This window comes from Elgaria multicarinata, chromosome 2 (assembly GCF_023053635.1).
Source record: "Elgaria multicarinata webbii isolate HBS135686 ecotype San Diego chromosome 2, rElgMul1.1.pri, whole genome shotgun sequence".
Classification (NCBI taxonomy): domain Eukaryota; kingdom Metazoa; phylum Chordata; class Lepidosauria; order Squamata; family Anguidae; genus Elgaria; species Elgaria multicarinata.
In genome coordinates, this window is record NC_086172.1 from 126784007 (window position 1) to 126811539 (window position 27533).

Sequence of the window (27533 nt, forward strand, 5' to 3'; positions counted from 1 at the left end):
CATATTGCTGAAAATACTTCATTTGGTATATCTTAAGCATTTTGAGATCTTTACGGTAACGTGGTATATCCAGCAAAATCACGTCTGTTTTGAGTTTTGTTTTTGTAGGAAACTTAGCCTGGTTTGTTTGTGATTTCACTTCCACTAACAAAAATATGCACATGTGCATTTGAGAAACCTGAGTAGTCTCAGTGGTATACTAACATCATAAACCTATCCCCTCCTTGCCCTTTCTGTTCTCAAGTCTGGCTTCTTTTTATTATCCAAATTATTTTGACAGTTTCCAAAAAAACTATTAGATGATCCATTTGTTAGTGAAAAAGTCTTGAAAATCCTAATTACTAGCCATTCAGTTCTTAATGGCTAGGAATGAACAGTAAATATATCCACAGCTGGTTAATGATGTAAGGAAGAGTTTTCATGATATAGTGGTTGAACCGAAGAACTACTCTGATTCTCTCTGTTTGCAAAGCTCATGTGGTGAGTGCTGATCCCTATTTAGTCAAAGTGGTACCATTCGTACACAAGTAGGAGGTGTCAGCAGTCTTGACGGATCCCCAAGGTTTATAGAAGTAAAAGAAATCTTGAGAAAAAACACCCTAAGGTGAGCAAATGCCCCAAATCAGCCCAATGAAGACTGAGTATTTTCAGTAGCCATGGAAGGTGAGTAAGTTGGGAAAAAAATCATAAGGGCATAATAGAATAGGTTGGCTGGAAGTGGCTTATGATGGGGAGGGCATGGGTGTGCCCCCCCCCCCCCGGGAGTCTTCTAGTGCTACTGTACTGATGAGATGGCAGGTGGGCAGGAGAGGCCAGCTGAGACAGAAGGCAAGAAGCATTCATGGGACTGGAAGGAGAGTTGAAAGTGGGCAGTTATCTCCATGGTATTTTACTCAATTGCATTTTGCTCCATTTTCCCTCTTCTCTTTCCTCCTCCAAGTGAACCAAGTAAAAGAGGATGGAGGAAAAGGCATATAGTACTGAGAAAAAACATCTCGTTCGGGTAGGTAATTTCCTAGGACACACTGAGCAGCTATTTTTAAATGTTCTCAAGAGAGCTGCACAGAAATCAATGGAGAAATTCAAGATTTTAATGTAGCATTGGGCACCAGTGTGTCCACTCCCACCCCACCCCCTGCAGTGGCAGTAGTAAAGAGATTTCCTGCTTTATCCAACTTAGTTCTTATTTATTGTGAAGCATCTTTTTAGAAAAAAAAGAAAAGAAAAAAGTAGCCCTAGTAATGCAAATTCTCCCCATTTATTTTGAAAAATATAACCTGCCTTTCCAATGTATTTGAATCACTCAGGCCTGATAGATTTGGAGAGTGGGCAGGTTGGTACGGGAAGAGACAGTCTTTTAGGTATTGGACCTAAGATAGGAAGGGGCTTTGATTTATTTATTTATTTATTTATTTATTACATATATTTACTGTCCGATAGCTGAGGCTCTCCAGGCAGTGCACAAAACTATAAAAATACAATAAGTATACAATAAATGAAAAGGTAAAAGTACAATATAAAATCAGATAAATTACAGTCCAGGGAAAGCCTGTGTGAGGAGGTATGTTTTTAGGAGGTGTTTAAAAGCTATTACATTTTCTGCCTCCTGAACCAAACGAGGGAGGGGCTCCAGAGCGTGGGTGCCACTACAGAGAAGGCCTTCCACCGAGGTTCTTCGTGGCAACATTCCGTCCGTTTTGGAATGGCCAGCAGTTGGGAAGAATTCCTTATGACTGTCTTGCAGTGTGGTTCACACAGTTCTGCAGCTCAGGCTCTGAGTAATTTAAAACAACCCTGCAATGTTGGCCTATGGCAACCCTGAAATATTTTCGAATCCTTTTATCCTCCCATGGTGAGCTGGGAGTGTAGTATAAGAAAACTGTGCATTGTAGTTCACTGTTATACCCCTATTTCAGGTAGGAGGAGGAGGATGGAGAGAGAGAAAGAGAGAGTAGCTTATGGCAGCCCTGCAATTGGGCCCACTGTTAGTATTGCCGGGCTGAGGCCAGATGGGATTCCCAGTCAAAATTCCACCATACCTCTTGTGTCAACAGAATCTAGGCAGCATGGCTTGTTGGAGGGGAAAATAGCCCTCAAATAACCCACAGTGATTGTGTGAACCAATTCATTGTCTGTACCCTATAATAAACCCACCTTTTGTATGGCAAAGATGTAGTTGAAGGGATCATTGCTCAGATGGTCTTGAATTCAATGGCCACCACTAAAAGTCACCCCAAATAGACTTTCAGTGCTTCCAAAATGTCTGTGTACCTTCATTTTAAGGGGCTCCACAAAGTTGTTGCTATTAGTATACAGATAGTGCTTCTTTCAAAAAGTGGTCTTTGAAGTCACAATGACTCAAGTCTTTACACTGGTGTTTTAAATGGCCATAATGCAAAAACAGCAAGAGAAAAGGAAAGTAATGTTGTACATCATGTTATAAGTTGAAATTGCTATTCCTGGAATGCTCTCAAATTATTTCTCAAATAATACAGCTGTGTAGGCTGAGAGAAGATTCAGTGGAATTTTTCTAGCATTTCTGTATGAATCCTGTGCTCTGGTACTTCTGGTCTGACACACCATGTGAATTGATAGAATATGGTCCTCTGTTCCTTATAGCAATTAATTTTCAGCAACTGCTATATATAGTTCTCTTTAAATAGTACAATCTGGTTTTTTTTTCATATTTTCCTTCTATTGGGGTATTTTTCTTGAAATCTCTCTTGGCTACCAATGAACTCTCTTGGGTCCAAGAAAGCTTATTCCAAATCTGCATTAGTCATGAGTTTAGAAAGCAATCCTAAAGCTCGAACTGGAGAATTCCCACAAATTCCTGGAAGCCAATACCATATCGTTGTTTTAAGTTAGTGCTGCATCCTAATTAAAGAAACAAATTGGCTTAGGCTGCAGTCCTGTACCTTTCATGGGAGTGGATCTCATTTAATTCAATGGGACTTGCATTTAAGTAAACATGCATAGGATTGCACTGCTAATTGATTAAAACATGATGATTTATCTGTTGTTTTGATTTGCATATTCATACAATAACACCCCTCCTCCCAATCAAAAAAGTTTTTGCTGGCTGTTTTTGTTTTTGACTTTGGGAAAGAATATTCCTTTCCCCCTTGTCTTACGCATGCCCATATTTACATGCCCGTACGCACACTGTCAGCCAAGACTTCTTGTAGCCAAGATTTCCAAAAGCTATTATATTTGATAGCTTTTTATCTTGTAGAGCAGCCTTCCTGAACTTGGTACCTCCAGGTATTTTGGAGTTCCACTCCCATGAGCCCTGAATACAGGCCATGCTGGTTAGGGCTGATGGGAATTTAGGGCCCCAACATCTGGAGAGCACCATGTTTAAGAACGCTGTTGTGGAGATATGTCGTGTGTTTGTGCCTTGAGAGTGAATACATCGGTACCAGATTTAAAGCCTGCTGGAAGTTCACAAGTGGGTGTTGTCATGCCCTGCATAGAGATGGAGTCAGGAGATGAGGAGGAGGTGGCAGAGGCTGGACCTAGTACCGAGAAGCCCAGCTCAGGTAGTGAGGAGGCTGGACTGGCAGAGACTGTGGCAGAGCCTCAGGGAGAAGAGCCAAGGCCAGCTAGGACCTCTGCTAGCTCTGAGGGCCTGATGCCAGCAAAGACTACGGAGGAGCCGCAGAGGTCTGAGGAGGAGGCGGAGAAGCCTGGTTTCAGCCAGTTGCGGGCGGAGAAGGCAACCAGACGCCAGTCTCGCCGCCTCCACCAGAAACGCCAGGCAATTAGGGATCAGCTGAGAGACCATGACTCAGGACTCTGACTGAGCATTCTGGCGGAAGCCTTTGCTCTTGGATCTTGTGACCTCGTGCCTTGTTCCTGAACGCCTGGATTCTGATTCCTGTCTTGATTCCCGGACCCCGTGACCACGTCTGCCTACTCTGGATTCCTGCTTCGACCTTGGACTGGTTTGTGAATACGTCTTGCCTGTTGTTGCCCCTGACTCTGGACTGTGTTACTGGTTTGTTGCTGATTGTTGGCTGTGTTTGAACTTGGACTGCATTATCGAATCTCCTCTTTGCCACGCTCCCTTGACTTTGGACTGGACATTGACTACTCTACAAGCCTGCTCCTTGAACTGTTCCTGTTCCTTGACTTTTGCAGTCAAACCCCCGTTTTCCCCTCCTTTCCCTGCACTGTTTAGCTTCTGTAAATAAACACCTTCATTGCCTAGCTACCGGCTGGTCTTATCCTTCTTTGTCAAGCCATTTGGCGGCTTTCCCAGACAGGTGTAAAATATGGAAGCACTGACAGCCATTCAAAGATTTATATATGGAGCATGGCAGCAAAACTGCAGTGGAATAGAACAGCATAGGTTCATAATCAGAAGGAGGTCTTCCCCAACAAAAAGGTCTGGTGGTGGTAAATGTTGGTCCCTTCTTGCATATTTGTTTCCCAAAAGAAGATGCTGGTGCACAGGCTTCTCTAAATTGAGGGAACTGGTAAGAAGGAAGTTGAACGGTGTCAAGAGGGTTAAATCACTACAAAAGCCTGGAGATTACTCAAAGCCACAATAATAGAAGCTCAGCTAGAATACAACTGGTCAGGAAAAGATAGCATGAAGTCTAAGAAGGCACCAATTATTTAGGTTGGTTAAAACAAGGGATCGTGAAGAGTTCCAAAAGAATCTCTCCAAGCTAGGAGAATGGGCATCAAAATGACACATGCGGTTCAAAGTAAGCAAGTGTAAAGTGATGCATATTGGGGGGGAAAACCCCAACTTCATGTATATGTTGATGCACTGCTAGGAATTTGAGCAGCAGTGACTGACCAAGAAAGAGTCTTGAGTTGTATGTACGTTGTCTGAAAAAGACAAACTCCATGTTAGGCATAATTAGAAAAGGAATTGAAAATAAAACTGGCACTGTCACACTGCCCTTGTACAAATCTATGGTGTCACCACACTTAGAATACTGTGTACAGTTCTGGTCACCGTACCTTAAAAAAGATCGTGTAGAGTTGGAAAATTATTGCGGGGCTGGAGCAATTCCTCTATGAGGAAAGGTTACAATGCCTGAGACGGTTAACTTAGGAAAAAAGATCTGTAAGGGGCCCATGATAGAGTTGTATAAAGGTATGTGTGCTATGGGAAAAGTGGATAGGGTGACATTTTTCTCCCTCTCATAATACTAGAATCCAGGATCATCTTGTGAAGCAGATTGGTGGGAGATTCAGGACAGATACAAGGAAGTTCTTAACAGTGTATAGTTAAACTATGGAACTCCCTACCATAAGTCATAGTGATGGCCTTCAATTTGGATGGCTTTAAAAGAGGATTAGACAAATTCATGGAGGAAAAGGCTGTCAATGGCTCCTCGTTATGATAATTATATGCTACCTCCTGTACCCAAAGTAGTATGTGAATGTATACCAGCTGCTGGGGAACATGAGTGGGAGGTTGCTATTGCATACACGTCCTACTTGTAAGTTTCTCACACTCACAGGCAGCCAGTTGGCCACTGTCTGAACAGAATGCTTGACTAGATGGACCCTTGGTCTGATCCAGCATGGCTCTTTTTATATTGCTCATATCTGATAGTATTTTAGATTGTGCGAGTGTGTAAAAGAATGTAAAGACATTGAATATTGCAAGAAAAGAGGTATAGAATTTGGCATGAATGCATATTTTTAGAAATCACAAATTCTGCAATAGAACCTCAAGAAGAACCTAGACTACTCAACTTTGTTGGATTTTTTTCTTTAAAAGTTGGTCTAGATTTTTTTATCTCGGAAACTGAAGTATTGCAGTAGAATTATGGATTTTGCAGGCATTTCACCGAGGGTGTAGATAAAGCTGTTCTAAAATGTGATGTGAGATTTCCTGATCAATTGAAGCACTGCTAAAATATCTGCCTGATTTCTGACATCTTGCAGAATCTGCCAATACTTGTTTGTGGAAGAAAAGAGCTGGAAATATAAGCTGAAATGTTTAGGATTCGGAAAGAATGGTGATAAAGATTTTCTATTTGTAAACTGCTGTTTTTAAAACGACCTGTCTATTTAGCTTTTTTTTGAGTGCTAGATTTAACTGGACAACAAGTTGAATTTGTTCTAGAAATTCTGTATATGCTTTCTGTGGAAGGAGAGAAGGAAACAGGAGAAACAAAACAACAAAGAACTAGTTAAATTAGGTATGATTTGTTTTTGGAGCTGTGTGTACTCTGAGCAAAATTTCTGTGCCAAGTAAGATTTCTGTCGCTGGTATAAATTATGCAAATTGAGCACACTCACATAATTTACCTTATTTTGCTTAATTCTGCAATTTGTGATGACAATCTTCTCTCTCTGAGCTTTCAACAGGCATTACCCACAGTCTTTCATGAAAATCTTTACAAACGTAAGACTGAATTGATTTTAAACCACTAAGACAAAAGAGCTTTTAAATCCTTGGTGTACCTCAAGTTGCCCATTCTGAAATCCATGTACTTCCTAAACAACATTTAGTTGCTGTAACAATGAAAATAGATTGGTTTGCAACTAAATTTTCCTACCTTGGGGCATAATCTTAGACCAGTCTTCCCAAACCTGATGCCCTCCAGATATGAAGACCTCACAAAGGTTACAAATTCGGCTTGTCAGGGAAAGAGACAAACCAGTATTCCTGATTTGGACATAACACAAAACACACCAGGCACAGAGAATCCCTGGGTTGTGTAGCCATTCCCACTGGCAGGCAGAGCCAGCAAGAACAAATGAGCCACGTGCACTAGCATGCCAGCTTGCTCACAGTAGCGCACAGTAATTTCTGTTAATGCGTGAACCTTCTTATATACTACGGTGAAGCACTTGGTACATTGAAAAGGTAAAGAAATTATATTAAAAAGTTATGCTTCATCTATCATATTTCAAAGCTCAATGTGCCCTGTGTTTTGGTTTAGAGAACAGAGTTGTTTCAAAATGTGCTAAATCAGCCTTTGAGGTAAAAGTGGATGAGACTTCGGAAAATTGTGTTCGCCCATATGTACCAGGTGGCCCAAAAGTAAGTATACAGTTGTTTAGAATGTTGATGGGAGGGGGAGAGAATGTGTGAGTAGAAGATGTGTGGGTGGAGTCAGAATGACAGTTGGGAAGAGTGAGAGGTGTGGAGAGTGAAGCCCAAAAATAGGTATACAGTTGTTTAGTTTTTTAGTTTTTTTTTTTTTTTACTGATATTGTGAATGATAGCAGTGAACTTGAGTCAAGAACAAAGAAAGTGGATTCTAAAGCAGTACTGAAAGACTGAAAATGCCGAGCGGGTGCGCACAGCATGGCAAGAAGCATCTGACACTCCTCCACCAACACATCTGACAATTTATCGTCTTAGAGATAAATTTGAAGCAACAGATGCAGTGGCTAATGCACCAAAATCTGGACGTCCTAGGACGTCTCTGACAGAAGAAAATGAGATGAGAGTCGCTCTGACATTTGTGAACAGTCCGAAAAAGTCCACACAACGTGCGTCTAAGCAGCTATCCATACCTAGAATGTCCTTGCAACGCTTAATGCGTAAATTGAAATTGAAGCCATACCATCCAAGACTGTTACATGGTCTTCTGGAGGACAACCCAGACCGTCGTTTGCAATTCTGCGAGATGATGCGTAACCATATCTCTAACGAACCAGACCTTCTTGATAAGATCATCTGGTCAGATGAGGCTTCTTTCAAGTTGTCAGGCATAATGGGCAGATGGAAATCCTCATTTGACTATCTCAACTGAACCAGCCAGGTGTCACAGTGTGGGGTGCACTGTCCAGTGAAGGTGTTGTAGGACTGGTTTTCTTCGATACAACTGTGGATAGTAACAATTACCTAAAAATGTTATGCAATGTGGCAGTGCCACAACTCAGAATCAAGGCTAACTTTGCTGAACTGTTCTTCCAACAAGATGGGGCACCTCCTCATTATGCTTTTGCATTAAGGGACTATCTTGACAACACCTTCCCACAGCATTGGATCAGACAATATGGCAGCATTGAATGGCCGCCACGTTCACCCGACTTAACACCAATGGACTTCTTTTTGGGGGGCGTAGTAAAGAATAAAGGTTTTTGAGACAAATCCCCAGACAGTGAACAAATTAAAGGAGTTCATCTCGGAAGCATTTATGGACATCGATGCAGACCAGAATTTGTGTCGTACTGTGTGTCACAGTGTTCTGGACAGGTTCGAGGAATGTTGCAACATTGATGGAATACATTTCAAGCTGTTACGAGATTAAACAGTGTTAAACAAATGTAAATGTAATAAACAATGTAATAAAATGCAAATAAACTATACTGTATACCTAATTTTGGGCCACTCTGTATTTATGTCTTAGGCTTGGATGATGAGTCTGGCAAAGTCACTATTTTTCTACCTCGATGACTTACATTTAGAAGATTAAGGAAAAGAATTCAAAGAATGTTGTACAGTAACACTTTTAAAATAGTTTAAATATCTGACCACTACTGCAAATTGCACTCGCTTACATTTCTACTCCTAAAGCATACTTTTGTTTTAAGAGTTGCAGCTCAGGATTGCTGGATTCAGTTTAATACAGCATAAGAGGGATTTAGCCGGACTTTCAAAACATACTTCAAAGTGATTGACCTGGTTCGCACAGCATGACATCCCATGGTCTAAACAACTCATGGTCTGATGTGCATGAGTGGGAGAGAACAGTTATGCTGCCTGCAGCATGCCCACTTCTTTTGTATTTTCTTAGCAATCTATGATAGGTTACTTAGCAATCTGTCATAGGTTTCTTAGAGTGTTGTCCGAACCAAGAGTGCTGGGTTGTTTAAGGACTAAACGACTCACCAGTTAACCCAACAACAAGCCATGGAAACTCAGAAGTAGCAGGCATACTGCAGGTAGCATATTCTTCTTCCCTGCTTGTGCATGTCAATCCATGTGCTGCCATGTTGTGTGAACTGACCTCTCCAAACCTCTAGAACCAAAGTCTTTTTGTCTAAATTTATTCAGCCTTCCATATCTAGTTTTCCTGTGTTCTGTATATGTGTGTGTGATTCTCTGAGCATTACTAGTTTGCTGTCTGTGAAATTGGTATTTTGTTGTGCTTTGTGGGGGCAAAAATATGATTTGGTATTTAGGGCTTATACCTCACCTTTGCCTGTTACTCTGCTTTTTGGCAAAGTAACTTGTCTCCGAGCCGTATCAGTTTGACTTCTGTGAAATGGGTGTTAAAGTAGAAAACTGGGGGTTCAAAAGTGTATTTGTGTTCTTGAACTCAGATCCTATCTGTGCCCTGTTACTTTTCTTCTAGCTTCAACAGCTTGCCTTCTGGACATGGTAGCTATTTTGTGATAGCGCCCACAACACTATTTCAAAATTCCAAATATGCCCACTGCCCTGGAAAGGTTGGGACCCCTGCTGTGTAGGATTGGAGAAGAATCTAGGGAAGTAATGTTGACTTTGGGCTCAAAAAGTGAAGGTAAAGAACTGAGTGTTTCCTCCTTCTGGCTGCTGTTAGCCAAGTGTTGAGATGTGAAAGTCTTCCTTATTTGCATCCTTTCTCACACCTACTGGAATAAGGATTTTCATCAAGGGATTAGAGCTGGTTGAAGGAAGGAAGAAACAGGAAATTTTCAATGCAGAACAATTCCCAGCTGCTTTTCGTCTTCTTGCAGCAATACGATTGCTCCTAGAGTATCATCTTTTGCCCCTATGTGGTTGGGGGAGTTGCCTTTTGATTGAGAGCCCACAATCAAATCTAATGTCTTATTCTCTATCACAGTTTCAGAAAGTCTGCAAGGTTCCTGGCAGAAGGCTCAGTGAGAGACGTTATAGTGGGAGAAGGCTTATTGTGCCCTCCAAGCATTCAATCGAATGCTTGGAGAACCCCTTCAAGAATTTTTGAGTATTCAACTTTAATGCTCAAAGGACGCAGTGCATTTTTGGGGTGACTGCTTGCCCATCCCTACAAAATATTTCATTGTGTAAGAACTGGTGGCTCCTGTCACTCTGGTCTGTCAGTGGCCGATCTTCAGAAAAAAATCATGACAAGATGATTGCTATCTAGTTTCATTTCAGTAGAATAATGATCCTGAATACTTGATTCCTCCCTCCCCCAAATTTGGGGGGTGTTGTACTTAAGTGATGAGTAGAACTGATCTTAAGAGAGAAAAACTTTTGAACAATCTACAAACTGCTATTTCCATTTTCATGGAGATGTTCATTTCTGGTTTTATAGACATTTATTTCCCACCTTTTGACTTGTCTTTAATAAATTCTTTGTTGCTGTCTTGAACACTTACATTCATGTGTTTCTGCCCATTTCCCACTCAATCAGTGGTAGTGTTGTAACACTATCACTGTTTCCTATACAGTCCATCTTTTCCTGCTGTGATCTTTGTATCAAAATTAATCCCTTCACTGCAAAGCAACCAAGGATGCAATCCTATGCAAGTTTAAGGGCTGAGGAATGCTAGGTTGTAGGACTTTTTAAATTCTAAACATGCATAGGATTGCTCCCTGAATGATTTATCTGTCTAAACCAAACTTTCCTTAGAGAAAGTAAAAATATTTTCTGTGTATGTAAATAAACCTTTATTCATTATTCAAATGCCAAAGTGTTAACACATTGGTGTTTAAGATGCACTTTAATTTGAATCTAGTTCACTGTGAGGCCAGTACATGCAAATGGACACACTTACACAGATCCCTTTAAGGTATAAGAGAGTCTTGTTCGCTCACACCATGACATGCTTATATGGGCCTTTAACATGTTGGGGCATTATAATGAACAGCATAATAAAAGTTTGTTCAGGCACCTGAGAATGTTTTCTCTTCTGTTTTTGATCATTACAGTGAACACGAATCCTATATGGACCTCCCGTATCCCCATCCAGCCTTCCACTTCATAAAATAACATAATTGACTGAGTGGACATGGAAGAGGCCTGGATTTGGGAGTCAAGCACAAGCCTCCCATTCTCTCTAATGACATGTCACACTGTGAGTGCCCATATGCATGTGCCATGGTAGGAACAAAAGGGGGAGAATAGAGGCTACATTACACCCTGTGGGGATCCCTCACATGTTGGTGCTATGCCTGTGGTGAACTGGATTGAGTCTTATATGTGCGACTGAATAACTAGATTTTTCTCAAGAACATTTCATGATTATACCTTGCAACTTATAGACTTCTTGTCTGCTGCATTCTTACCGTGTTAGACACTTACACTTTAAAGTTATGCTGGACTATTCAGTGTCTTATTTTTGCATTCCTCAAGTGAAATAGATGGGAAAGTTGAGAGATATTTCTGCAATTTCTGTTTTAGTTACCTGTCTGCCTTTATGTTTATATTTATAGTGGTGCTGGGGTGGGGATACTTTTAACATTACAGAAAATGATGGGAGTATACTGTAAGGGTTGTGTGAATACATATGTAATTATTGCAGTTACATGTTGTTCTCAAAAGCAAGCTTGTAAAATGCATGGACAACATTTGCCAAGATTTGCCTCTTGGTGGTCAAGCAAGAAAGCTTTTCTAAACTGGGAGTGAGTTGGTTCTTTTTAAAATCATCACTGTGCTGCAAATAAGAATAAGTATGGCTGGGTAGGTGGGCTAGTAGCTTTTGTGCACATATTTACAACCTCTATATTGACAATACAGTGTGTGGGAGACCATTTGTAAGCATTCCTATTGTGGGAATAGCCTGATGTGTAATGGAAGACTGTTGAAAGAACCATATTTTCTTTTATTGTTGATGGCAATATTGGTTGTTAGAGTGCAGATTTTTAGGATTGTGGCAGTGAGATGAAGAACTAATTTACTCAAATGTGATTGCAAGTTGGTGGCTGGTTTTTCAAGCGCCTCTGATGTGATTTGAGCTGCTTCCCGGGGAAGCTAGGCTGGCTCCCTCCTTGATGGGCTTTCGGAAGCAGGCTAAAACCCTTTTGTTCCAGCAGGCCTTTGGAGAATAATCTGGCCCCTCCATCTATGTTAATGTCTTATAATTTTGTTGTGTGTTTTAAACGTTTATGGTCGTACCTCCTCAATGTATGTTTTAAACTTAGTAAGGCCGCCTTGAGGCCCAGCATTGGGCAAAAGGCGGGATACAGATGATAATAATAATAATAATAATAATAATAATAATAATAATAATAATAATAAAGGTCTGGTGCTTCCTTTCTAACAAACATACTGGCTCTGACCCCTTATGATAATACAGTTTATACAAACAGAAATTTATTGAGGTTCAACTGAATTTCAATAGAATTAATGGTCACTAATATTGCACTCCCCCATCCACATGGTTTTTGGAAATGAATGAAGCCCTTATACTTCTGTTTACCTTAGATAGGGTGTTCTCAGTCATGGGGAAGCATTTGGTTCAATGCATTTAATGTGTACTCATGACTCCTTAAACTGAAAGTGCAACTGAACTCTTGGTTTCAGAGGATTAAATACTGGGGGATTGGGTTGCACACAAGTTCGATCACGCATTCATGGTTTTGGAACATACAGTCATGCTTGGAAAAACTGAATTCTGTAGATTCCAACTGCATTTGGAATTTACTACAAATCAAAACATTTGATATACATATACTTATAAAAAACTTTTCTCCCCCCCCCCCTCAATCTTCTTATTTTACAGTTGAAATACTTCATGGTTATATCGCACAGGGATGCCATCAAAAAGGATAGCAACTTTAAAGTTATGTTAACGAGTCATTAGGAGAATAAAACATGAGGTAAGAATGTAAACTTTGAAGCAGCAAATTATTTGAATAACTTAGTTTTTCTATGTAGTCTTTTGTTGTTGTAGATTGAACAGCAGAAAGTGCTTGTCTTTGTGGCTAGTTTTGAATTTTCTTTGTTCAACTAGGTGAGAAAAGAGGCAGTGTTTCAAGTGAGGTGAGGCAGTGGACAGAGCTTCTAGGCCAGGGCAATATTCTTAGCAAGGTTTAAAAAATTGCTCTTGGATATAATCAGGACTAAATTGTGACAAAGAGAATTTTTTAAAAGCATTTTTGTGATGACTTTATGGAAACCATTAACAGCAGCATTGTTTTTACTACTTGTCAGTTATCTTCTTTTTTTAAGCAAAGGGATTTGTGCTTTATCATCCATACCTACTTTATAAGCCGAGTTCATAGTATGTTGTTACGGCCCAGAGGTAGGTGTTGTAGTCCAACACTTCTAGGTGGTGTTGGACTACAACCCCCATCATCCCTGACCATTGGCCATGTTGGCTGAGTATGATGGGAGTTGGATTCCCAACAATCAGTCAGTCTGTTGAACAAGTGACTTGGGCAGAAATACTAGTGTTCCTGAGGAATAATTGCATTTGGTTTGAAATATGCATGTTTTGTGAGCTCTGGAAATAATGTCTCTCTATAAGATGCCTTTTTAGTCTTACAGTTGGAGTGCAAAAATAGTGCTAAGCTGAAAAGTAGATTTTTCTATAATTCAATGTAAAAGAATGTATTTTTTATAAAACATTTTATTTTGACATCTTTGAATATTCAGTCACTTATAGTGATACCTGTGTTTTGAAAGTTCACTATGATAAACTTTAATGACAAAACTTTAAAGTTGAGGTGCCGGAAGGGCAATACCCTATCTTCCAGAGCTTGTGACCATCAAGCTGAAAGGCTTCTGGCATTTCCTTGCTTTTACAAGTTGAGAGTAGTTCTGGATGAAGAGAAGCATAATTTGCTCTTGAAGAGCACAGCACTTCCTTACTGCCTGGTGGCTATTGGTTAGAAGCAAGAGCACTTGATAGCAGAGGAGTTATGGTGGTAGAAAAAGAGCCCTTTACATGTTTGATCTCCTAATAAGAGGTACAACTTCTAATCATTGCACTGGATGGGTACTTTTATGTGTAGTCAAGAAATGTAAATCTTACTAACTTGGGCATTTTTAGGTTACAGGACACACTCTCAATTTCCTAATTATGTATATAGTTCAAATCTTACTTGCTATTTTGTGTCCTGGTAAACAAAATATAAAATTAGACACAATGTTGACAGGCCTCATTCTCACAATGCTCCCATCCTAAATACCTTCAGTTTATGTACATGGCTGAAAACAATGCTATTTTTTCTTATAATATTCCATCATCAACTTTTTATTTTCTCGATATAAACATATAATAAGTTTCCAGGCATTCCTATAGAATGTTTCCAGTATACTACAAACCCTAAAGGGCAGTTTCTGTCTTTTAGCTCAGGGGTTAAAGACAGAATCTACTTTGTATTTTATTTGAATCCTGAGATCCACCAACCAGACCCTGATGCAGAAGACATGCATTTAAAATTAAAGAATTCTGATCTCAGAAAATTGTTTGAATACTAGAATTGAACAGAATTCACATTCCTTCAACATAAAAATCCACTTCTGGTTACCCCAAGCTTTCTTCTATTCAGTAGTATAATGTAGGGCAGGATAGGGGAGTCATTTTGTTGCTCTTGTTAAACAATTGAGGAGGCAGAAATTCTTGCTGAGCTCTGGCCTTTGTGGTGTAGTGATTACAGGTTCAGATACAACACCTGTATAGACTTGTGACTCTTCCTAACCCAGAACTATAGCTGCTTGGCTCTCTTTCATATCGATGCTTGCTATATATAGATGTCCCTATTCAACTAAAACTACCGCCTAAGAGCAGGCAGCTTTAGGTGTCTTCCTATGGCATTGGTTTCTGAATAGAAATTGCTGGTTATCCTTCATAGGTAAAGGAATAAACTAATCTGAGATGGTGTCAGACATAGTCAGCGTTAACTAAATCTGAGCAGTTGAGGTTCCCTTTGAGCTACTAAGCAGTTACTGAGTCTGGAGCATCTGGAACGGAGGGGCAAATGATACACTTCGCTCTGATCTCTGTAGAGATCAGAGAGTGATTCAGGCAAGGGTGCTTGCTTAGATGAACACTGGTTATGTTTGAACTCTGTGTGTGTGTGTGTGTGTGTGTGTGTGTGTGTGTGTGTGTGAAAGAAGCTTTCAATAAAAGATTACTTTAAATTGCCAGTCACAATTCTGATTTAATAATAATGGTTTAGGAACGGAAAACTATTATCAGTATGCTTACTTACAAAAATCTATAAACTGTTGTTCTAATTTCTCAGTAAAACATTTGTAAATAGTGTGGTGTAGTAATCAGTGTCAAGAATGGGGAGACTGAGGTTGAGATCCATACTCAGCCATGAAGTTCAGTGGGTGACCTTGGGCCAAGCACCCTCTTGAAGTCTTACCCTACCTCACAGGGTACTTGTGTGGGATGGGGGAAGGGAAGAATCATGTACACTGCCCTGGGTTCCTTGAATGGAAGGAAGAATATACGTAGTAATAAAATAATGCATAAATAAGCAGAACTTTAAAGTGCAACGCAATCTCAGTAAGGACATAGGGAGCTGCCTTATAGTGACTTGGCTTGGATCATTGTGGGTTGGCAGCCCCTGGGCACCGAGTTGCCAAACCAAGTCCCAGCCGTAGCTTGTCATGTTGTCAGAACCTGATGAAGGTGACTTGCTGGGGTGCTTAACAAACCACTCTACAACAGGCCATGAATTCTTTGTTAGCCACCCTAACAAGCCACTCTTGCTTTGTTTGGACGACACAAGAAGCTGCACTGGGCGAGGGTAATTATGCAAAACAGCCGGCACACACAGTGTGGTTAACATGCCACAGTGACTAGTTAACCGCTCTGCGATCATACAAACTGGCCCACACAGTCAGACCATTGGTCCATTTAGGCCACTATTGACACTGACTGGCAGTAGCTGTCAAGGGTTTCAGTCAGGGGTTTTTTCCAGCCCTACCAAAAGAAGCCAGGGATTGCACCTGGTAAATTCTCTGTGCAAAGCATGTGCTCTAATGCTGTACTGCAGCTTTCCCTTAAAGTAAATAGTAATATGAATACAGATTGAGACTTGCTGACATTACTGGATTTTACCCCTATTTCAAGGCCAATCTAGAAAAAGAACTAAATTTTATTCAGCACTGGCTAATCATTTGGGTTTACAATCACTGTGCTGGTTGGGATAGATAAGCAATATGTTGAACATAAGGAAATGGAACAAAATTAACTGTTTGCATACACAGTTTGCAAAAACACTGCAAATGGGGTTAGTATTGCATGTTATTCATCAGACTAGCCAGGAACTTGTGATCTTGATGTGGTTATATCTTTACTCAATGTCCAATTTTCCAAGTTATATAAAATCCCTGAGCCTATTATGTGCTCAGCCATCAATTACACAAGCAGCTGCTTTAATCAACACAAACAGTCTGTGTTTGCTCTTGCAATCTAAAATATATAGGTCTTTAACTTACTTTACTTTCAGAATGGGTCAGTTTCTGCCTTTGTAAAGATCTTTTTAGTTAAGAGACATGCGCATACCTTGTATAAAAGGACAGAATCAGTTTTATTTTTTCCAGAATGGATGCTGAAGCTTTCGATCGACATTATTCTGATCCTTTTATCTGTTTCGTTCTAGTCTCAACAAGTTAGTTCAAGTAGTGGTTACACTGAGGTTAAAATAGACTGTGACTTACAGGATATCTCTCCAAATGCTTAGGTGTTTAAAACACAAATATCTTCAGGCTACTATAGCATTCAGTTGTGTAATTTTTTGGATTATGTACAGGGTTAATTACATAGCATGCGTGTAAGTTATCCCTAAGTGCTTCAGTAATAGTACATAGGTGTCTGATATAAAGATGCAAGCCAGCATGTTATTTTGCAAGTATCTGCAAACTTCATGTATGCCATTGAATACCTTGACCCTGAGGCAATATCCTATCCTATCCGATAGAGAAGAATGTCTTCTTTACTTTGCAGCTGGTATGATTTGGAATTGGGAGGGTTTTCCCTGTTGCTCTGTGGGGGTGTGGAATCTGGATCAACACTTCAATGCTAGGCTTATAGTATAATCATTAGCATTTGGGGGAAAGAGGAGATGGCCAGGGAAGGTCTCACAGAGTTATCTGGAGAACCCTGGAGGACTGAATTGGGACCCTAGGCATGTTGGATTTTGCCCAGGGGGATGAGGTTTGACATCCCTGGCTTATACAATGGGAAAAATACGCCTGCAATAACAAAGGATACTATTTGTGTATGGGGCGGAGGGGGAATATCACATTTCCCCAGGTAAAAAAGGTTGTGAGTTGAGTGCTCAGGAAATTGCAGTATTCTTGTAACAGAAGGACACCCTTCAGGGAAGGCATTTGGACTGTGTACAACAAATAACAAATACACTCATTGCATAAAAGAACTGTGTAGGAGCTTTAATTAACTTGAAAAATATTGTGATGTTCTGGATTATTTTCAGACTAATGTTTTATGCTTTACCCGACTTACCTCATGTAAAGTACCAATATCTATTTTTCTTCTCTTTTTAGTCTTTATATACTGAATTTTGTAAGTTACTTGACTATGGGTACAAAAGTGTACCCACTGTGCTTGTGGAGTGACTCATACAGGCTTTTATGAAAATCCTGGCCAACCCCTGAAAATTACTTTCACATGCACTTTTCTGAGCATGCTGTGACTCTGCATGCTCATTCAATAGCAGCCATAGCTCTCCTGAATCTCCCTGGCATCATCTCATTGCTGGCTCTTCCCCAGGCTCTTCTATGCATGTCTCTGCTCATGCTTCAGCTGGGTATATTCTTCGTACTTCCCTTCTGGATCACTGTGTACTCTAAAAAGAGTGCATGGAAGCAGATAGTAAAGGAGGACTGTCACAGAATTTTGTGAGAGCTGCTCTGTGAGCACAGGGTGGAAGATTGTACTCTGTGAGACAGTTTGCACGATCACTGCAGCCCACTGTGTGTTTATTTAAGCCACAGTGGGTTGTGGCACATGCCAGTGATCATTTTAACTATTCATCTCCTAGCAGAGGCTTTCCATGGTTTGTTGTGTCATCTGAACCTAGATAGCAGGAATTGTTTGAGGGTTAACCATGGGTTATTTGCTACTGGGGTTCAGATAACATGACAACCCATGGCAACTCCTTGTCGGGAGCGGACTATTCTAAATGGCCATCAGCATGTGTCGCAACTTATTGTGGCCTAAATAAGTCGCAGTGGGCTGCAGTAATCATGGAAACCCGGTCTGTGGCTTGGATTCTAACTTCCCTTCCATGAGTGGAACAGAGTTCATGTTTGTGGAATGGGGCGTTCCTGCCTTGTGATTCACTTTGTAGCTCCCTGTGCTCCCCAGTCTCTTCTTGGGACTGGGGGACCATTGGAAATAGTGTGGGATATAGGACAGGGGGCTGCAGGCAGAGTGGGAGTTAATGGAAATTGCCCCTCCATTTATGTGATTAGAGGAGCACCATAGGGGCCAAGTCTATGTCTTGAGGAGTACATTGCTATGCATTCTTTTTAAAAGTCTGGGAACATAATAGCTATGCTGGATCAGAGCAAAGTCTGGGAATATAAGAACTATGCTGGATCACACTAATTTATTTATTAATTACATTTTTATGCTGCCCAATTGCCGAAGCTCTCTGGGTGGTTCACAAAAATGTCATCTCATCCAGCATTCTGTTCATACAGTAGCCAAACGGCTGCCTGTAGGAAATTCACAAATAGGACATTGGTGCAATAACATCCTCCTGCTCATGTTCTCTTGCAACTGTTAAATGTAGGCAAACTGCTTTGAGTACTGGAGGTAGCATATAGCTGTCATAACTAGTAGCTATTGATAGACTTAACCTCCATGTCTCATCCCATTTAAAGCCATCCAAATTGGTGGCCATCACTACCTCTTCTGGAAGTGAATTCCATTATTTAACTATATACTGTGTGAGGAAGTACTTTCTTTTATCTGTCCTGAATCTCCCACCAATCAGCCTCATGGAATAACCACAGATTCTAGTATTAGGAAAGAGGGAGAAAAATGTCTCCCCATCTACTTTCTCCACACCATGCATAATTTTTTATACCCCTATCATGTCTCCTTTTTTCTAAGCTTAACACTTATTGAGTTGCTGTTAATCCTAATTAATAGCAATTAATAGGCAAATGTGTATAGGACTTTGGGTTTGCCTTGAAACCTACTGGATGAAAAGAAGCATTCTTCTTCAGCTGCCTCTCAGTAAAGCTGAATCCCTCATAATGAAATTAATTCATTTGGAAGCATGGGAAGCTCTAAGGATGACCAGCAGAGTAACTGAACCAATAATGTGATGCTATAGGTGTGCCTCATGGCCTGCCCAAGTTCAGTTCTGTCAGTAATGTGAGGTAATTCTAAATGTGTTGTAACTTGTTGCACTCTACTGGCTTAGTTATAAGATGCAGATTAGTGGAACTGTTTGTGTAGCCTAGTCCTTGGAATACTTCAGCCATGTCAAGCTCCAATACAGCTCGTCAGGTTAGCAAAAGTATAGCACTTTAGGGATCAGGACACTTAGAAATAATGCCTGTTGCCTGTTTTTGGTAACACCCTAACTAGCAGATGCCAGGAAAGCGCTCTCTCTCTCTCTCTCTCTCTGTGTGTGTGTGTGTGTGTGTAACATTTTGATATTTGATAATCATTGTTTCAAGCAGCCTTCTGAACATGTAGAGCAACTACTTTGTCTTGTATATCAAATTATGTAATTTGAATAATGCATATTATTGAAATAATACCTGGTTATGTAACTAATTCTCACAGCTACATTTTCAAGGTGGTGTTAGGTAGTCCATCTCAGGTGTGGAAGGTGGTGTGTCTCTCCTTTTTCAAGTGTAGCCTGGCCTTTCCCTTCACGGGTTTGCCTCTGTGGATGCAACTCAGATGTGAAGCGAGATGGAGACTGGGAAACCAGTTTTGCTGTAGGCAGCCATGCATCACACCATCTGTGTGGTGTGATGCATGGCTATCTTATCCTGAGGTTTTCATAGTGCCACATTTCATAGTGTTCAGACAGGCCTATCCAGTGGAACTTTAGGATGCTTTTAGGGAGTTTTTTTAACAGTGTATACTATGTTTTTAATCAGTATTTTATGTATTTCAGTATTTTATGCTTGCTGTTGTTCCCCGTCTCGATCTAATCGGAGAGGCGGGTAAGAAATATATCATCATCATCATCATCATGCTAACCCATACTCAGTGGTTGAGTGTAGGTTGTTTGTTGAACTGTGGATTAGGGTGTTGTTTGAATCCCCTTAGGGTGGTTTGTTAACCGTGCAGTGTAGCCTATTTTCTCAAACAAGCCACCTTGAGAACCTTTGGTTTGTTGTTGGGTTGTTCAGGGTGGTTAATAAGCCACACTGCAGATGTTCAGACAACACTCCAGCCCACAGTTCAACAACAACCCACACTCAGGCACTGCATTATGGAAACCTGGTAATGTAGCCAGAGATAATGACCAGGAATTTGACTTTCTATGGAGAATTATTTTTCATTTGTGTTTGTCAGAATTCCCATTCCATAAAATATAAGGCCTGATTTGTACATAATACAAACCCATGATGTGGTTTGTTGAATTCTGAGTTGTTGTAATGTGTGAATGTGGCTGTGCTAACAGTGGTTTGTTAACCATGAAGAACCCTGAAAGAGAATTCCTGGTTTGTTGTTGGGTTATAAACTCTGTGTTGTTTAAACAATGGATTTTCAATACATGTGAACCCAGAACGATGGGTTATACATGGGTTATTTTGCCAGACTACTGAGGCAGTGGGCAAGACCCCCCAGCTGCTCTACATGCCAGTACTACAGTGCTGCAAAGGCATTTGGGATACAGAGAAGGAGCAGGTGAAGGAGGATGGACACAAATAACCCAGGCATTGAGAAAGCAAACCATGACTTGTTCGATTTCCAGACAAACCCTGGTTCAGGCAGTAAACTATGGGTTAAATTTATTTATTTATTTATTTATTTATTTATTTATTTATTTATTATTGCATTTATATCCTGCCTTTTTTCCCCTACAAGGAACCCAAGGTGGCGTACATAATCCTCCTCCTCTCCACTTTGATGATTAGATCTGGGTGTGGCTTGTTGTGGGTTATTTAATCCCCAATGATCATATTGCATATCCAACCCTTACTGAGGCATTGTCATGTTGTTTGAACCTGGTGACTGTGGATTATGCGAGGGTTAAGCAACCAAATCACCAATGTGGTTAATGACCAGTGTCAAGAAATCTATTGTAGAGAAGAAGGTTTCCTTCAGAAAATGGAAGACCTGCTCAAATGAGTCGAACCAAAGTGAATACAAAGTTGCACAAAGGAGATGCAAGCAAGACAATAAAATACGCAAAAAAGCAATTTGAGGACCATATAGCTAACAAAATCAAGTCCTAAAATAAAGAATTCTTCAAATATATCAGAAGCAGGTAACCAACTAGGGAGTGTCAGGATTGGGCCCAGACTCTCCGCAGAGACAGTGGAAGTGGATTCAGAGTCAGAGGGGGGGATAACCCACCCATTTTCTAACCACACTAAAGCATTTTAGACATTATTCTCTTAGCACAGCCACAATGTTTGGCATCGTTTTGTTTGGAAATGTTTTGTTCAGTGTTGTGCAAAAATGTTCCATAGATACACTAAATTAACATATTTTAAGTATGCGAAGAGGTTTTTAGGAATAAAACATGCCTATGACAGAACACAAAATTAGCCCAAAATACGTTAACAAAAAATACAAATAGTCATGTGTTTAGCCTTTTACTGCAGTAGTCAGGAAAATTATGCCTAAGATCTGCTCCATCTGCTCTCTCCCTCATGTATATCTGCGTCGCACATGTTGTTTGCATGTGTATATCCAGATGTAAAGAGCAGCCCTAAGTTTTTGAAAGATAAACACCCTTCCCCCATTTGTAAATATTCTCTAGATATATTTATGGTATAGAGCAGGCACAGTAGAAGATGGGACAGCTATGCATGAGGCACACAACCTTGTGTTAATTGACAGATGGTATGTGTGTTGAGCATCTGTCTTTAACTGAAAGACAGCCCCCAACATGTCATACATAAATGTTATTTTTGCTTGCATTGCACACATGAGGCTTATTTTAGGATATTCATTTAATCCCCCTTTTAATTTTGTTCTGTTCTCATTATCAGCATTTCATCAAGTAAACCTGCGTAGGAGGCTGTTGTATTACGAGCACTAAACAAAATTTCCTTCTTATTACTGCAGGATTTTTGTGATGCTTAGTCTTGTGGAAGTTTGTAGATATGTTTTACACATGATCTGGGTTCTTGGAAAATAGTGTAAGTAAGTTAACAACTTATGTGAAGCATGTTATTCTAGAACCTGATGTTTAGAATGGCCTGTTCTGTGCTTTGACCTTGTCTTGGCTTTTTGTACTTGGTGTACTTTCTTCATTGCCTGTCGTTTTGCAGGCTGTGTACATGCAGATTTGTGATAGTGCTCAGCTCATTCTTATCCTTTATGATTCTACTGAGTGTTGCCGGCTGTATGTTATGCTCCTTCCTGTATCTGTTTTGTCCTAGACCTTTCAGCGCAGCTGAATTATTTGTATAGTTTCAATTCAGGAAATACCATGAATATGTGCAGTGTGTATTGGTGCACTAAAGCCATTCCATTTAGTACTGTTTCACTGGCATAGCAATCATTCTATTTTGCTTAATAAGACACTTAGCAGATTCAGAAGTTATGGTATTCATTTGGAACAAGAGGTTCAAATGCATTGTGCTTCCTGTTTCTTGTGCTCTTAGGTATTTTCATCTCACCATGTAGGTAACAGCTTGCACATCTCCCGCAGCAAGAGATGTATGAGTTCTGCTCCAGATGACACAGAACTGCAGGAAGCTCTTGTGCTTCTCATGTAGTCCTGCACTCCATAGCTTACAAAGCTGTTCTTGAGTTAAAGGTAGATGCTGAGATAATTGCCTAGATGGTTTTTCCATTCAGTGGCAGAGGTGGATAACTTATTGCCCTCTAGATGGGTTGGCCTACAAATCCCATCAACCCCCACCATTGGCTTTGCTGGCTAGAGCTGATGGGAGCTGTAGCCAAAATATCAGGAGGGCCATACATTGTCCACTCCTGGGACAAAAGCTAGAATTGAATGCAGTGAAGAGGAGAATAAGTAATGTCTTTAGTTCAGCAAGAGGAAATCCTGTAAATTTGGTATTTTAAAAATAAAATGTGACAAAGAATGTAATTGTTTGTACATATGGGGATAAGGACATGGAACAGAGGGTTCACTCATCTAGTAACTTCTGGATTATAAAAGAATAAGGAATGCTAATATATATGATTCATTTATCCTAATATAAGTACTGGCATTTCACAAGAAAAACTTTCATTCTTGGAAATTAATGATTGGAAATTGTAAAGTCGATAAACTTGTCAGTTGTTGAAAACACATTTCCTCTGGAGAGATTTTAGTTATGGATAAATCCTAATTATATTTAAGGTCTTAACAATAATTATTCTTCATATAACTGTGGTGATAGTGAAGATTTTAACCATTTTGCTATTTTACATTGTAATTGTGTTTGGAAGACACAACAACCTACCATGGCTTGTCACCCATGATGGGTTGTCATGTTGTGTGAACCTAGTTAGTGTGGCTCTACAAACCTGGCTAATTGGTCCCGCAGAAACAGTACAATTGCCATCTACAAAAAGGTTTACTGATGATCAGTTTGAGTTTAATTACCAGGAAACTAGATACAATAAAATTACATGATCTCCAGTTAGAGCATACCTTTAAAAACAACATTAAAAACTACTAAAATAATAACCAAAAAATAAATGGGGTAATATGTAGCTGAAAAGCGTAAATAAAGAAGATTTTAACTGTGTAGCTGAAATGTGCATGTGTCTTCTTCCCCCAGCTCTTAACAAGTCACTGTTTTTTGGACTTAACAACAGGTTTTCAAAATCTCATTTTGAAATCTCTCTTTGTAAAACCATGGGAATTCATCACTTGAGTCACACACCTCCTGATGAGCCAACATCAAATGCTTTGTTTGACTATGCCACAATTGGAAGAAAATTGTTTTGTGCTATTCTTTTCTGGAACAGGAAAATCAGCACATTAGCAGCCTGCTAACAATTGTATGGGGATCTGAACCAACAGCCTAAAACTCGCACAAAAAAGTGCAGGAAGGACTTGATTTTAATAATTGTAAATTGAGCATGTGTAAATAGAGTAAATTGAACGATAATGGAATAATTCAAAAGGCTGCAAATCTTAGCAGCCTTAGGAATATGTTACAGCTTTGCCTCTGTGCAAATAGGAATACTCATGAGTGGACCGTTGTGTGAGTCGTCATACAGAAATGGAGATGTTCAATCCCCTCTTCTAAAAGCTTTTTGCATTTTGTTCGTTAGGACAGAACTATTTCTGCTGAGTTCTGATATGACTAACACGGAGAACAGTAAATACAACTTTGAAGCATTTACATAAAATGTTCTTGGTGGGATTTCTTTTTCTTCTACTGTCTTTTGGGAAATACCACACCTCAAAAAGGAGATTGTAGAGCTGGCAAAGGTACAGAAAAGGGTAAGGATAAAGGGGGCTGAGGCAACTCCTCTGTGAGGAAAGGAAAGGAAAGGAACCTCTCATGCAAGCACTGAGTCATTACTGACTCTTGGAGGGACGCCAGCTTTCACAGACGTTTTCTTGGCAGGCCTTATAGCGGGGTGGTTTGCCGTTGCCTTCCCCGGCCGTGATTACCTTTCCCCCAGCTAGCTGGGTACTCATTTTACCAACCTCGGGAGGATGGAAGGCTGAGTTGACCCGAGCCGGCTGCCTGAAACGAGCTTCCACTGGGATCGAACTCAGAAACTGCTGCTTTACCGCTCTGCGCCACACGAGGCTCAAAGGAAAGGAACCTCATGCAAGCACTGAGTCATTACTGACTCTTGGAGGGATGCCAGCTTTCGCTGATGTTTTCTTGGCAGGCCTTATAGCGGGGTGGTTTGCCATTGCCTTCCCCGGCCGTTATTAACTTTCCCCCAGCTAGCTGGGTACTCATTTTAAAGGTAACAACAATAGATGCTTTTTAGCTTTGAAAAAAACAAGTAAGGGGGGCATGACAGAGGTGTATATACAATTATGTATGCTGTGGAGAAAATGGATAGTGTGTGTGTGTGTGTTTCTTCCTCTCTCATAATAGTAGAATCAGGGCTCATCCACTGAAGCTGAATGGAAGGGGATCGAAGAGACAGAGTGAAGCAATTATTCATAAAGTGCACTATAGAATTCGCTTGTATTGGAAGTACTGTTGGTTGCCAATTTGGACAACTTTAAAAGGGGATTAGACCAATTGATAAGGCTATCAATGGCGGCTAGTCATGATAGCTGTATGTTTGCTCAAGTATAAGAAGCAGTTACTGAGAAACATGAGTATCAGGGTGCTCTTGTGCTGATGCCCTTAGGCATCTGGTTGGCCATTGTGGGAACTAGATAGGCCTTTGGTGTGACCCCGCATGACTCTTATGTTTTAGGCATTAGCCCTTTTTCAGTTTTAATTTGGCATTTGGGTTTCTTTGCCTTTTCCAGGCAAGTACTCCATATTTTGGCAATTTTATAACACACAATTAATGATTACTGCATGTTGAATTAACTCCTGTTCCCCTTGTCTCCATGACCATGCATGCAGCTCAGCGCTTATTGGCTGGGATTGTACTTACTGTGTTCTAGATATTGCATTATACAGGGTATAGGGAAAACATCAAATCAATAGGATTTAATAATTGCTGGCATTATACCTCTGACATATGGAATCTCCGTAAATGCATAGTGATCAATAAAGGAAGAATAGCGCAATGGCTTTTATCTAACCACTACTTATAAGTACATTATACTTCTAATGTTCATTCTTAAAGTAGATATTTAGCTATATCAAATATTTTTTTTAAAAAAAACCTGTTGCGCAGTACCAGAATAATAATGTAAATGGATGATGAAAAGCTATCCGCATTTTTATAAGTATATAAATGTTATACAACTAACAGTTAAATTTAATAATGCTGGTTTTGAGTTAAAATGTTTACCATTATTTATGATGGACTTAATCAAACAGATTAATTCTGGTTGTTCCTTGACAGCTCATTGACCTACCTACTACATTGTTTCCTAAATCTTTTATTTAAAATAATATTTCCAGGGACATTTTCTGCTGATTAACCAGCATGGCCACAGTGGTACAGGCATTAGTAATCTCAAGACTGGATTATTGCAATGTGCTCTATGCAGGGCTGCCTTTAAGGCTGCTCTGATAGCTGGAGCTCGTGCAGAATGCAACAGCTCAGCTGTTCTTGGAGCTGCCTCTTTTCAGCATGCAACTCCTTTGCTGAGAGAACTTCACTGGCTGCTTATTCATTACCAAGTCTTGTTTAAGTTTTTGGTACTAGTATACAAAGCCCTAAATAACTTAGGACCAGGATACCTGAGAGAGTGCCTTCTCCCTTACCATCCTGCCTGATCATTTATTTATTTATTACATTTCTATACCGCCCAATAGCCGAAGCTCTCTGGGCGGTTCACAAAAATTAAAACCATGAAGAGCATAAAAACAACCAACAATTTAAAAACACGAATACAAAATAAAACCACATAGCAACAATTGATATATGTTAAAACACAAAACAGCAAAGTTTAAGTTAAATTAAATGTTAAAATACTGAGAAAATAAAAAAGGTCTTTAGCTGGTGACGAAAGGAGTACACTGTAGGTGCCAAGCGAACCTCTCTGGGGAGCTCGTTCCACAGCCAGGGTGCCACAGAGATCATCAGAGGGCATGCTCCTGGTAGTTCCACATGGACCTATGGCCTGATTGAAGTCCACCTGGAAAAGTGTCTTCATTGTGGTGGCCCCGTTTCCATGGAACTCCCTGCATCTAGAGGTAGGGCAGGTGCCAACACTGTGTTGTTTCCAGCACCTGCTCAAAACAACTGTATTCCAGGAAGCCTTCTTTAACTGACTAACTAAGGTTTTATTGGCACTCTGTTTATAAAACAGAATAATTTTAATATGGTGCTTTATTATATATTTTTAGTATTTTATCTCTTATTGTTCACTGTTCCAGAATCTTTTTAGATGTAGAGTGGTATATAAACGTTGTAAATGTTCTAAGATAGTAAGTAATTGATTCCAGATTTCCTAAGATTACTTTATCCCTTTCCTTCCTTCACAAAATTGCATCAGATACATAACTTTGACTCTTTGTAGCAGTTATAGGCAACCTGGTACCATCCAGGTGTTTTGGACTACAACTTCCATCATCCCTGACCCTATTGGCCATACTGGCTGAGGGTGATGGCAGTTGAAATATAAACAACATCTGGAGGTTTTCACGTTCACCTGCCCTTTCTCAATTCTGGCTGCAATTAATATATTGATGTCGGTAGCAAATATATCATGCCTAATAATTCCTCCTGTAATCTTAATTTTATTCATATATTTTAGGCTATTTTAGTATGTTTTTAGGATGCTTTTAGGATACTTTTAAACAGTATATACCATGTTTTTAATCAGTATTTTATGTATTTTATGCTTGTTGTTCCCCGCGTTGATCCAATTGGAGAGGCGGGTAAGAAATAAATTATTGTTATTATTATTATTATTATTATTATTATTATTATTATTATTATTA

The 27533-nt window shown here is 40.0% G+C and overlaps 1 protein-coding gene across 5 annotated transcripts in view; it reads left to right on the forward strand.

Moving 5' to 3' along the window:
- The window catches only part of SIPA1L1 (signal induced proliferation associated 1 like 1), a 182368-nt gene that overhangs the window by 20397 nt on the left and 134438 nt on the right, over window positions 1–27533 (forward strand). For 4 of the 5 annotated variants that reach the window (XM_063117608.1, XM_063117614.1, XM_063117613.1 and 1 more), the window contains exon 2: window positions 12622–12718. The exons of the other annotated variant lie outside the window; for it this stretch is intronic. The gene's annotated coding sequence lies outside the window, so the exon portion shown is untranslated. The remainder of the gene's footprint in view (window positions 1–12621; window positions 12719–27533) is intronic. 5 annotated transcript variants of the gene reach the window in all.